The following is a 13,944-nucleotide window of genomic DNA, read 5'->3' as shown; positions in this document are numbered from 1 at the left end:
TTGGCGCGAGTGACGGTAGCACTATTATCATGACTGCACAAACACACACGTCTTCGTTATGGACACAAGGGTTGTTGAACATGTTTCAAAATTAACACTTGCCTCAACGTTGGCTCTTTCTTTTTCTCTTTCTGGGAAACATTTTAGGGCCTAAACTCAACTGAAAAGGACTCACTGAACTAGGCTACTACTGATTGAGCCGCACCAGTGCCAGGCACTGCCTGCAGAAACAAACAGGGCAATAGCGCATAATCTTCTATGAAGTTCAAGAAACAATAACAATTACAAATTAATTTTAAACAATTAAATTTTTAATGTCCATTCGTCCATGGCTTGTAAATTTCGTCTCGTCTTAGTCTCCTTAACGAAAATCATTTTTTATTTTCGTCATATTTTTATGTTCTGGAAGCAATTTTTGTGCGTCATCGTCTCGTCATCGTCACGGGAAAAAGGAGCATTGACGAAATATTTTCGTCATCGTCCTGGTTGACGAAATTAACACTGTTACGAGTGCAGTAATCAATCCATATTTACCTGTCTGTTTCACAGGAGATGCTGCCCTAACGATGGGGATGGGGATGGTGTGTGTGTGTGTGTGTGTGTGTGTGTGTGTGTGTGTGTGTGTGTGTGTGTGTGTGTGTGTGTGTGTGTGTGTGTGTGTGTGTGTGTGTGTGTGTGCATATTGTGTTCATGTTTAGGCCAATTTGGTGTTTTGTGTTTCAGTGTCTGATGGCCAGGCTCTTACTGCTGAACCAGTGACCAGAGAGGACTTCATGAAGTGTGAGTTGGACACACACACACACACACACACACACACACACACACACACACACACACACACACACACACACACACACACACACACACACACACACACACACACACACACAGTGTATCACTCCTGGATGCTGCTCCTCTCCAGCTCCTCTTTCAGACACAAGAAGAGACTAAACTCCCTCTAGTGGCCAGCTGTAGAATAGGAGTGTACGTGGATCAAATATATTTTCAAATATATAATACTACAGCTACAGTATAAGTACATTTTAGTAAATTTACCAAATAGGCCTACATAATAAAACATGCTGCATTTCCGTAGAGAAAATGCTATTAGATCTCTCTCTCTCTCTCTCTCTCACACACACACACACACACACACACACACACACACACACACACACACACACACACACACACACACACACACACACACACACACACACACACACACAGGATTCAAACAGTGGTCTCACATAAACCACACAGCACCAATGTGGACAAACAGGAGCATCACGGCAGAGAGAGCAGGAGAGCAGAGCAGAGCAGAGGAGAGGAGAGGAGGGAAGGGGAGAGGGGAGGGGAGGGAAGGGGAGAGGAGGAGAGAAGAGGAGGAGAGGGGAGGAGGGGAGGAGAGGAGGGGAGAGGAGAGGAGAAGAGAGAAGAGGAGAGGAGATGGGAAAAGAGAGGAGAGGAGAGAAGAGGAGGAGGGGAGGGGAGGGGAGAGTAGTGGAGAGCGTAGGTCCTTCACAGCCCACTGCTCTCACACACACACACAGGATTCAAACAGTGGTCTCACATAAACCACACAGCACCAATGTGGACAAACAGGAGCATCACGGCGGATGCCCAATGAAAGACACACACACAGGATTCAAAACATGGTGTCATATAGACCGCTGAGCACCACGGCGAACAAACCGGTGTGATAGCTTTTGTGATACGCACCAGATTCTCGTGCAAATGTAGGCCTACATCTACTTGTACGAGGCTACGGCAAGCGATGTGGGACAAAGGTGTGGCAGGAAGCGAATGTCAACATAAACAGAGATTACACAAGCTTCGATATGGTCACCAAATATATTGGGACTGTCATTTATGTTATGCCTACACTTTGGAATTAGACCAGAGTCTTGTACTTACACGGGTATATTTGATTTACCTCAACGGTACCCTGTACTCAACTTTTCAAACAGTTACAGGGCACATGAGAATCCGGTGCATATCACAAAAGCTACCACACCGGACAGAATCACGGCGGATTCTCTCTCTCCCCACGGGTCTCACAAACACAGGCTTCACACACATAGGAAACACTGGTCTTACCTTAACTCGTACATCAGGTCCATGCGCCGCTCTTTCACGGTTCTCCTCCACTTTGGCGTTGTGCATGCTAACGTTACTTTAGCCGGTGCTGTTCATCCAAAGCCACATCTATTCGAGACGCCCCAAACGTCTCCAAAGCAATTTGGCCTTGAAAATGAGTAGCCGCGAGGATTTGTGTTTCGTGAGGCTCCTTAGTAAATTGTTAAGTCGTAAAATCCCATGCGAATGGTCTTCCACACATTCTCACCAAACAAGACACAGGGGAAACAAAAAATATTTTCTGTTGTACCGCTCACTTTGAAATGATCGGGTAGTTCTAATTTTCTGACCGGTCACCTGCAGTAGCAAACCCTTCAGCTCTGTCGGTCCTCCATTCTTTATCACATATTTTCCCCTTCGAAATCCAACTTTGAGAATGCTCTTAGTTTCGTTATGAAATCCACTTGTAGCAGTCAAAGTGGACAAGCAGGCAGAATTAGGTCCCCATTACATTGTATGTGTTGGGTTGGGGTCCTTTCAGATTACGTAAACTGTCGGCAGACCTGGCAGTAATCACCTTACGAGTGCAGTAATCAATCCATATTTACCTGTCTGTTTCACAGGAGATGCTGCCCTAACGATGGGGATGGGGATGGTGTGTGTGTGTGTGTGTGTGTGTGTGTGTGTGTGTGTGTGTGTGTGTGTGTGTGTGTGTGTGTGTGTGCATATTGTGTTCATGTTTAGGCCAATTTGATGTTTTGTGTTTCAGTGTCTGATGGCCAGGCTCTTATTGGTGAACCAGTGACCAGAGAAGACATCTTACATTGTGAGTTGGACACACAAACACACACACACACACACACACACACACACACACACACACAGACACACAGACACACAGACACACACACACACACACACACACACACACACACACACACACACACACACACACACACACACACACACACACACACACACACACACACACACTAACACACACACTAACACACACACACACACACACACACACACACACACACACACACACACACACACACACACACACACACACACACACACACACACAGGATTCAAACAGTGGTCTCACATAAACCACACAGCACCAATGTGGACAAACAGGAGCATCACGGCAGAGAAACACTGGTCTTACCTTAACTCGTACATCAGGTCCATGCGCCGCTCTTTCACGGTTCTCCTCCACTTTGGCGTTGTGCATGCTAACGTTACTTTAGCCGGTGCTGTTCATCCAAAGCCACATCTATTCGAGACGCCCCAAACGTCTCCAAAGCAATTTGGCATTGAAAATGAGTAGCCGCGAGGATTTGTGTTTCGTGAGGCTCCTTAGTAAATTGTTAAGTCGTAAAATCCCATGCGAATGGTCTTCCACACATTCTCACCAAACAAGACACAGGGGAAACAAAAAATATTTTCTGTTGTACCACTCACTTTGAAATGATCGGGTAGTTCTAATTTTCTGACCGGTCACCTGCAGTAGCAAACCCTTCAGCTCTGTCGGTCCTCCATTCTTTATCACATATTTTCCCCTTCGAAATCCAACTTTGAGAATGCTCTTAGTTTCGTTATGAAATCCACTTGTAGCAGTCAAAGTGAACAAGCTAGCCAACAACACCGACTGACTGTATTGTGAACTTCAGATTCGCTATGACGTAACTGGCCAGCAAGACTCTCAATGCCAGAAGGAGTCTGCGGCCAGGCTACTGCTCGCCTCACCACTATATCTTTCAGTGGGCGTTATGCCAAAGCGTTCAGAGTAAAGAAATTATATTTTTTTACTATTTTCTACGTGTGATTATCAGGAAATGAGGGCACACCATACATACTTCTATTAAGCATTACAGAGGGGGGGGCAGAATTGGGTCCCCATTACATTGTATGTGTTGGGTTGGGGTCCCTTCAGATGACGTAAACTGTCGGCAGACCTGGCAGTAATCACCTTACGAGTGCAGTAATCAATCCATATTTACCTGTCTGTTTCACAGGAGATGCTGCCCTAACGATGGGGATGGTGTGTGTGTGTGTGTGTGTGTGTGTGTGTGTGTGTGTGTGTGTGTGTGTGTGTGTGTGTGTGTGTGTGTGTGTGTGTGTGTGTGTGTGTGTGTGTGTGTGTGTGTGTGTGTGTGTGTGTGTGTGTGCATATTGTGTTCATGTTTAGGCCAATTTGATGTTTTGTGTTTCAGTGTCTGATGGCCAGGCTCTTATTGGTGAACCAGTGACCAGAGAAGACTTCTTACATTGTGAGTTGGACACACAAACACACACACACACACACACACACACACACACACACACACACACACACACACACACACACACACACACACACACACACACACACACACACACACACACACACAGGCCCGGAGTGGACCCTTTTCTCAGTCCGGGAATTTAATTCAAATTCAGGCCACTCTGATCCGGAGGACAAAATGCTCGCCTCCCTCTTAGCATCTGACTTCCCAATCGCCTAGGCCTATTATTAATTGTAACAATTAAATTAAATGTAGGCCTAACGATTTTAATTAACTATTAAAAAGTAATGTAGGCTAAAAGGCTAATGTAGGCTGTAAACAGTGGCTGCCTGTTTCATTTGGTCTTCTTCAGTTCATCTTAAATCCTGCTACCCGTTTCCACTGTTGTCCTGGGCTCCATGCCTACTGCATTCTGCATACAGCCTATCCTTTCATTCACTTAGGCCTATTTGTTTACTTATTTAATTGTGGCTTTGTTAAATCATCTACACGTTTTACCCTACATATATCATGGTTTTCTTCTGTAGACTATGCCATATTTTATTAGCCTGGGAGTACCCATGCTGCCTTGCGCATTCTTTTCGAATTGCTGGACAGCCTGGGGACCCAGGCAGAAATCTTTACATCGAAACGGGGGCCAATCACAGAGCGAGGAGGCACGAAAGACGATGACGCGTACTACTCGACAAACGGAAGTTAGTTGCTAGTAGTTTTTTCGCGAATCCATCATGGCGGCAGCCGAAGCGAAGCAATCTTTCGGAGAAGCTCTGGACAGTGTTTTGAATAGTTTGGAACGTAATTTCGCTTTGAAAAACGAACAGCGCTTAGCGTTAGAGTCGTTTGTCAGCGGAAAGGAAGATGTGTTAGCCTTACTACCAACTGGATTTGGTAAAAGTCTGATTTAGCAACTCGCTCCGTTGGTTAACTTACTAAGGTAATGGGGTTAGCGAGACCCCAGTCGGTGCTGTGGTTTCGCCATTAATAGCATTGGTGGAGGACCAAATAAAGGACGCAGTCGACCTTGGAATATCTGCAACACAGCTGGGTCAAGACGATGAAACGGCGATTGAGAGATGATGCCGTTATAAGATTCTGTTTGGCAGTCCCGAGGCCTGGCTGAGCGCGAAGTGGGAGGACATGCTAGCCACCGATGTATACAAGACCAACCTGATCAGCGTAGTTGTCGATCTTACTTATATAAATGGTAAGTGTTATTTCTTGATATCATTGTCCTTATGTCTGTACCTACTGTGGTTGTCACAATGTCACATTATGGGTTCATTTTCGATATCAATTTAATGTTACAGTGAGTAAAGGCACAGCTTTAGTCGTTTGGGTAGGGTGCGCAAATCCAAAAACTCCTTGCAGTTGAAGAAGCTAAGGCTGCACGGGATTCAGACGTATAGCCCCATGGGCTCCCCCTGATTATATTTCACGTGTTCTTATCATATGCACTCCCCCCTGATTATATTTCACGTATTCTTATCAAAACATGCCCAGGATCTTCATCGGGGATATAACTTAGGTGAGAGACAGAGAGAGAGAGAGAGCTTCCATGCTTAACCTAACTACCCCCTAACTAGGCCCTAAGTGTAATGTAATGTTTTGCCTTTTGTATGAATAGGCACAGGTCAAGACACCAGTCTGTCTAATTGACTGACACCTTTTGGTGCCCTGCCTGGACGGGTGTAAAATAAGGTCATCTGATAAGTTATAGGCCACAGCTCCTTCCTGTTACCCATATGCCTGATTAAGATCCAGGGTGATCGAAATATTGTGTGTTTTAATTAATACAGTTTATTTTTTGGAGCATATCCAGCAGTGTGCAGACTTGAGTAGCACAGCTCTCGGTTGTGTGCACAAGTATCATCAGCCTACCTGAGAAAAATATGTTTTTGCTACATTTGTTAAGCAGGCCTAACTTCAGAAGGGCAATCATTTTCCACTGCAAATGACTAACATCTCTACACTTTACTTGTGGTTTTCTTTTCTCAAACAGGAGGAAGGCTGAGAAAGGACGGAATTGGGCTTTTAGGGAAAGCTTTGCGAGGTTGGGGAACTGAGAGCTATCGTGAAACCAGGTGGGTAATATTAACACCTTTTTTCAGATCATTCTAACCTTACCTACCTAAGACATTTTATTTCACTGAAAACTTTAACTCACTCAACTCATTAATCTTTTGAAGAGCAGTTTTCTAATCATGGTATTGCTACTGTGATATCACACCTCTCACCCCATTGATTATGCAGTGTTCTAAACTTTCTGACATTACAAAAATTACATGCAATAATCAAGTAACGCTTTGATGCTTTGGCATTGCTCTTTTCATAGTACAGTTAAAATATCATGCAATGTATTCAGTGTATGAAAAAGTAGGCCTAAGCGGAGTGTTCTGACGTAGTGTCCTGGCAGGGTGTATCTCACAGGCCAATGCACACCTCGAGAAAAGAAAGTTCTGTTGCTGGTGCCTGTTGATCTGTCCACCAAGTCAGGGGACAGGAGCGGTGTCCAAGTGTACAGGCAGAGTAGTGGGGGGGTGGGGGGCAGGTAACCCACGACAACAACCGGGGGGATGGGCTGACGGGTAAGAAGTAGTGGAGACACCAGAGAATAGGACTGTTGATAACCCATAAGCTCTGAAGCCACAATTCTGAACAGCTATGACTGTAATGCAAATGATTTCCATGTTGTGATGTTGTTCTTGTATTCTCTTATTTTGTAGAAACACCGGTACTGGCATTGACTGTGTCTGCGGAATTGCACTCAAGAGAAATTGTCAGGAGACCGCTCCAACTCCAAAACCCAGTTGACATCATTGCCAGCCCCAATCGACCCAACATCAGACTCTCCATAAGACAACTTTCGAGTGAGTCACTGGACTGTTTCGACTGGCTCGTGAAGGACTTGAAAGAGAAAGGAGTGGAGATGTCACCAGTCAATATATACTGCCGGACAATAAACACGAGGGAGAAAACGATGCTTAAAGAAAGTCTAAATGGCTGCTTTAGGAAAGCCCTGTATGTACATTTTGAGCCTCACGTGTCCAGTGTGGAGCCTGGCCTTTCCTGCTGCACCTATTGCCACTCATTATGCAAGTGTAACTCTGACTGTTGCTCTGTGCCAAAACCCAACTTTGAAATACCCAAACAAATCCTGTCACCTGTCAAATGCAGAAATGTCACATTGGAAGAGCAGGGACTGGTCAGACAGCTTTTGGAGGAGTATAGGGATAGCCTGATTGCACCAGGTGAACACCTTTACACAAATGCCTCATTCTGCACTGGTTTCAGCAATGTACTAATTTACTCAGTTTTGGAAAGTCTTTGTGATATTTGACATGACTTATGTCATGCAGAATCTCCCTGTATTTGACATAAAACATGGCCAGGACATCCTACGCATTGTTCAAAGTATTTAAAGATTTTGATGTGTGTGAATTCCCTGACATTCCTGAAAAAAACATACCTGTCACCAGACATGGACTTTCCAGTGTATTTTGATGTGGATGAGGATGCTGAAACCTCTCTAAGCAGCATTGAGTCAGGCTTATCCATGCTTCCATTATCAGATTAAGTACAGAGCCACTGTAAATAATTGTAAATAACTGCACACTTGTATATATTGTAAATATCATTCTGAATAAATACTTTACATTTTTAAACTACATGTTGTAATGTGTTCCCTGAAAACTAATGAAGAGACAGCTTGGTAAAGGAAATTATTTTAATGAAGGACAATGACTTAGAATAACAAACAAGAATAACAAACTATTTCAAAGCAAGAAAATAGAAAAGTAATTAAGTAAAACTTATTTTAATAATTTTGGCATTCACCTTTTTGAAGACGCCGTACCAACATTGACGGTCGCCTGTAAGGCAGCATGGGTGTTACCTGGCTAGACAAACAGTACAAATAACTCAAAGGACACTGCACCATTCATTCAGTTTGCTGCTCATCCACGTCCACAGTGCCTTGTGATCGAGCTTTGCCAACAAGTCATTTCGGAAGCCAGGGAATGCAGTAGATGTGCGACCTGGTTTCTGTTTAAAAAGTTCTGCCTCTTGCAGTGTGTCCACCAAGGTGAGGATGTCTTGTCATGTCCACATGGTGAGCTCCACTTGGTCTTGTTATGCCCAGCTCCTTGTCAGTGCCTGCCATCATCTGTTTAAAGAAATAAGTGGATACCAAGGCTTAGGCTATTAAAAACAGAATATGTTCAGATAATCTAGGCCCATTATTACAGTACACATTATGGTAAATTAATACAGTAAGGGGGGAGGGTTGGAGTGAGGGTCGTGTCAGTGAGTGTAGGGGGACTGTGAAATGCTCTCCCCTCTATCGATTGACTGGGACAACTACCAAACCGTGCTCATTTTCTGGACTTTTTAAATTACTAGTTAATGGCAGATCAGTAAGAAAACCTAAAGACCTGTTACGTTGTCTATGAAGAGATTATAATGTAATAGTGAGCGAGCATTGAATTTAAGGAGCTGGAGCTACCAGTTGGAGCGATTGAACAGAGTAAACTGGATACCTGAGTTGGCACTTGGAGTCGGTGGGTTTGGCAGATTCCCAGATTGACGCTCCCAACTCAGGACGCTCCCATTTCATCTCGCTCCCACTAGCCAGACTATCGGTACCACCGCCATATGACGGAGCCAGTTATCTTGTTGATGTTAGTTTTTTGTTTCTAACCCTAACCTTAACCCTAAACCTAACCCTAAACCTAACCCTAACCCTAAATTGCTTGTATGTGGCAGTATATGATAATACGTGAAATATAATCGGGTGGGACCGCACGTCCGGGAGTGATAGAAACACCTGGGACCGCACGTCCGGGAGCGATCTCAGTTGGGAGTCTCCATCCGCTTACCGTTTGGCAATGTCTTTTTCAAATCCCTCGGTGTCGTAGATGGCGTTGGCTCGCGTGGCCTTTTGGAGACGTTGCCGTCTTTGAATTCTTCCTCCTATTGCCTGAATATTAGGTGAATCCTTTCCGAGTCTGTTTATGACTGAGGCGAAACGCGAACAACATCTCCTTGACAGTCCCGACACGGAGGATACAATCAAGCCTAGGAACGCCAGCCTGTTCGAAATAGTTGTTTCTTTTTTCACTGCGAACATGTCAGTTGAATGTCCATATGTAGATGGTGGTCCTTCTCATTTGTCTTGCACAAACGGCAAAAATCGTCTGGCGCCATTGTTGATTTCTAGACTGTTTTAGCTTCTTCAATTTCTGTGGCTTCTTGCAGATAATTTCCTCGTCGCGATATACACACGTCATCGCGCGCAAGGCAGCATGGGTTCTCTCTGGCGAGTGATAGACACTCGTGCCGTCCAATCAACGGCTACGGAAACCACACCTCCCTACGAGATAATGTACAGTTGGTCCCCAGACTCGATCACACTTGTGATTGAGTATGGCGTTTGCCGCCAGACTAATATTTTATAGGCCTATCATCATAAACATCTATTTTGACTAACTCTCTTCCTCTACCTGGCCGTACTCCTGCCCTCATCTGGATCATCTGCTGCGCTGATGTTAGAAAGCATTCCATAGGCTAAAGAAGACATTTCATCTTGAGTTGATGTTTGCGCACCTGTGGAAATGCTGCACGTGCACGCTATAACAGCGAGACGAAATAGGCTAATTGCAGAGCAAGGCGGCGACTTTGAAACTGTCTATCAAAAACGGCAAATGTAAGGATTCCGTTCGTTGAGGAAGGATACACACTGCAAGCACAGGATGTAGGGCGAACGTGTCTGCATGTAGGCTATTCATGGCATTGCAACTTGAAAATAGAATAGATTCCCGAGGTCGTGTAGGGTCTCGGCTCACATTACAATGAATGGTCATTCGCTGAGGGATTTCACGATGCTGATTCCGCGGATAGAACGTACAAACTCTCCAGTAATAAATTTTTAGAAAGACAACTAAACTGTCCCCGTGCGCCCAAACCAAGAGCAATATTGGTATGCATCACTTATAAATGATTTAAACTGCATGTTTGACGTGCATTTAATAACAAATAGCCTATTTAACAACAAATGTAATACCCCCTGTTTAATATAGGCTATCCATTGCGTTAATAGCTGATAGTGCGCGCCGGTGGTAATGCAAGGCAATGCGTGATGAAGCGTTTGGCAACTCTCTTCATCAAATGGAATGTAGCCTAATATGTAAAGCAACACGTTTTCGGTTCTTCTATGAAAATAGGAATACACTTCAACCATAGCATAGGCCATAAAGCCTTTACCTGATTCCTACCATCTGATATGCTTTCGCATATAAAGCCTAGCCTACATTGTGACATTTTAAAAGCTGACAGTAAGTTGACAGTTGATTTGACATTGCAAACATCGCCACGTTATAGCCTATTTGCATAGGCTAGAGTCTAATATGTCTATTGCGTCAACCTGTGCGCGCTGGTGGTAGGCTACAAATAAAGCATGGGTTTATAAAGCAAGCGTTTGGGAATCTGTTAATCAAAATGGTTAACTGGCATGTAAAGCAACAAGTTTTCGGTTCTTCAACGGAAATAGGAATGCACTTTAAAGCATAGATAATCCTATAGCCTACATTGTAATATTTTTAAAAGTTGACAGTAAGTTGACAGTTGTGACAGTTGCAAAGGCTCGCCACGTTATATGATAAAATGCACAATTTGGCCAATTATCTATATCTCTTTCAGTAACCTACCAGCTTGTCTTGAGAAGATGTCAGTTGATGTGACACATTTGACTGCCACCGCCTTTCTTTTTTTTAAATTTTAGCCCTCTTTCTGCTTTCCATCACTGACGCTCTGTTTCGCGCCAGTGAGATTTAAAAAGACGAGTTTTGGGCCAAACTATCTGAAACACGTGGGAGGGGTCGAGGGGAATTATGCTGCTTACATGGTAGGCCTAGTAGAACCACAGAGATTCTAGGAAGGGGCTTTGGACCTATTTAATCCACTATGATGCAGCTGGCGGTTGCAACTTAATTTATATTAATGTAAGAATAAGACACAAGAAGTGACACAAAAAAAGTTAAAATTAGTTGTCGCAGTGGGCCACGTCGATGGTTTGGGCCGGGAAAACTCCCGATCACTTTAATGTCCACCCCGGCATTGCACACACACACACACACACAGTGTATCACTCCTGGATGCTGCTCCTCTCCAGCTCCTCTTTCAGACACAAGAAGAGACTAAACTCCCTCTAGTGGCCAGCTGTAGAATAGGAGTGTACGTGGATCAAATATATTTTCAAATATATAATACTACAGCTACAGTATAAGTACATTTTAGTAAATTTACCAAATAGGCCTACATAATAAAACATGCTGCATTTCCGTAGAGAAAATGCTATTAGATCTCTCTCTCTCTCACACACACACACACACACACACACACACACACACACACACACACACACACACACACACACACACACACACACACACACACACACACACACACACACACACACACACACACACACACACACACACACACACACACACAGGATTCAAACAGTGGTCTCACATAAACCACACAGCACCAATGTGGACAAACAGGAGCATCACGGCAGAGAGAGCAGGAGAGCAGAGCAGAGGAGAGGAGAGGAGTGGTGGGGAGAGGGGAGGGGAGAGGAGGAGAGAAGAGGAGAGGGGAGGAGAGGAGGGGAGAGGAGAAGAGAGAAGAGGAGAGGAGATGGGAAAAGAGAGGAGAGGAGAGGAGAGAAGAGGAGAGAAGAGAGGAGAGGGGAGAGATGAAAAGAGAGGAGAGGAGAGGAGAGGAGGAGGGGAGGGGAGAGTAGTGGAGAGCGTAGGTCCTTCACAGCCCACTGCTCTCACACACACACACACAGGATTCAAACAGTGGTCTCACATAAACCACACAGCACCAATGTGGACAAACAGGAGCATCACGGCGGATGCCCAATGAAAGACACACACACAGGATTCAAAACATGGTGTCATATAGACCGCTGAGCACCACGGCGAACAAACCGGTGTGATAGCTTTTGTGATACGCACCAGATTCTTGTGCAAATGTAGGCCTACATCTACTTGTACGAGGCTACGGCAAGCGATGTGGGACAAAGGTGTGGCAGGAAGCGAATGTCAACATAAACAGAGATTACACAAGCTTCGATATGGTCACCAAATATATTAGGACTGTCATTTATGTTATGCCTACACTTTGGAATTAGACCAGAGTCTTGTACTTACACGGGTATATTTGATTTTCACCAAACAAGACACAGGGGAAACAAAAAATATTTTCTGTTGTACCGCTCACTTTGAAATGATCGGGTAGTTCTAATTTTCTGACCGGTCACCTGCAGTAGCAAACCCTTCAGCTCTGTCGGTCCTCCATTCTTTATCACATATTTTCCCCTTCGAAATCCAACTTTGAGAATGCTCTTAGTTTCGTTATGAAATCCACTTGTAGCAGTCAAAGTGAACAAGCTAGCCAACAACACCGACTGACTGTATTGTGAACTTCAGATTCGCTATGACGTAACTGGCCAGCAAGACTCTCAATGCCAGAAGGAGTCTGCGGCCAGGCTACTGCTCGCCTCACCACTATATCTTTCAGTGGGCGTTATGCCAAAGCGTTCAGAGTAAAGAAATGATATTTTTTTTTACTATTTTCTACGTGTGATTATCAGGAAATGAGGGCACACCATACATACTTCTATTAAGTGTATAAAAATGTTTAATACAATATTACCAGGTTGCATTCGCAGAACGAGCAAAATGGCGCATGCGTTCAAGCTTGTTAACGAGGGATTGCGCAATCCGGGGTGAGGCAAGTTCAGAGTTGCCCCAAATTCAGCGTATTCGGAACAATTTGACATGAAATGGGCAAATATTACGATTTTGGCCACGAAAATGAGTGAAACTGTTTAAATACTGCTCAAATGGTAGTTATGGTGCAGATGCTCGAAAACAATAGCTGTTATTGTTACTATTATTCACATTTACTGCATCTCATCATTCTCAGCTGGGGCTGGTGAGGCAGTGCCTCCCCTGCCGTATTGGAGTGCACGTGCCTGACACACACACACACACACACACACACACACACACACACACACACACACACACACACACACACACACACACACACACACACACACACACACACACACACACACACAGTATCGCTCCTGGATGCTGCACTTCTCCAGCTCCTCTTTCAGACACAATAAGAGACTAAACTCCCTCTAGTGGCCAGCTCTAGAATAGGAGTGTATGTGGATCACCCCCGCCCCCCACACACACACACACACACACACACACACACACACTTTCACTCTCTATCACACACACACACACACACACACACGCACACACGCACACACACACACGCACACACAGGAATAAAACCCTGTTTGTGTCCTGTCTTCTCCTCCATCAGATTCCTGTCACTTCACCCTGGATCCAAACACAGCAGAGAAACACCTCCATCTGTCTGAGGGGAACAGGAGGGTGGAGTGGAGATATGAGGAACTGCCATATCCTGATCATCCAGACAGATTTGATAGATGGCCTCAGGTGCTGTGTAGAGAGGGTGTGTC

At 44.6% G+C, this 13,944-nt stretch overlaps 2 long non-coding RNA genes across 2 annotated transcripts; one reads left to right on the top strand and one right to left on the bottom strand.

Moving 5' to 3' along the window:
• The first annotated feature begins 2,825 nt into the window (after positions 1 to 2,825).
• Positions 2,826 to 13,938, top strand: LOC134442050 (uncharacterized). Its single transcript, XR_010033280.1, has 3 exons — positions 2,826 to 2,905; positions 4,302 to 4,358; positions 13,785 to 13,938. It is a non-coding gene; the product is annotated as an uncharacterized LOC134442050 (long non-coding RNA).
• LOC134442049 (uncharacterized) lies at positions 8,084 to 8,941 on the bottom strand. Its single transcript, XR_010033279.1, has 2 exons — positions 8,909 to 8,941; positions 8,084 to 8,535 (listed from the first exon to the last, which is right to left on the bottom strand). It is a non-coding gene; the product is annotated as an uncharacterized LOC134442049 (long non-coding RNA).
• Positions 13,939 to 13,944: the final 6 nt, after the last annotated feature.

Source organism: Engraulis encrasicolus, unplaced genomic scaffold (genome assembly GCF_034702125.1).
Source record: "Engraulis encrasicolus isolate BLACKSEA-1 unplaced genomic scaffold, IST_EnEncr_1.0 scaffold_1107_np1212, whole genome shotgun sequence".
In the NCBI taxonomy this organism is placed as follows: domain Eukaryota; kingdom Metazoa; phylum Chordata; class Actinopteri; order Clupeiformes; family Engraulidae; genus Engraulis; species Engraulis encrasicolus.
Note: the sequence above shows the minus strand (reverse complement) of the source record. Positions and strands in the feature narration are given on the sequence as shown.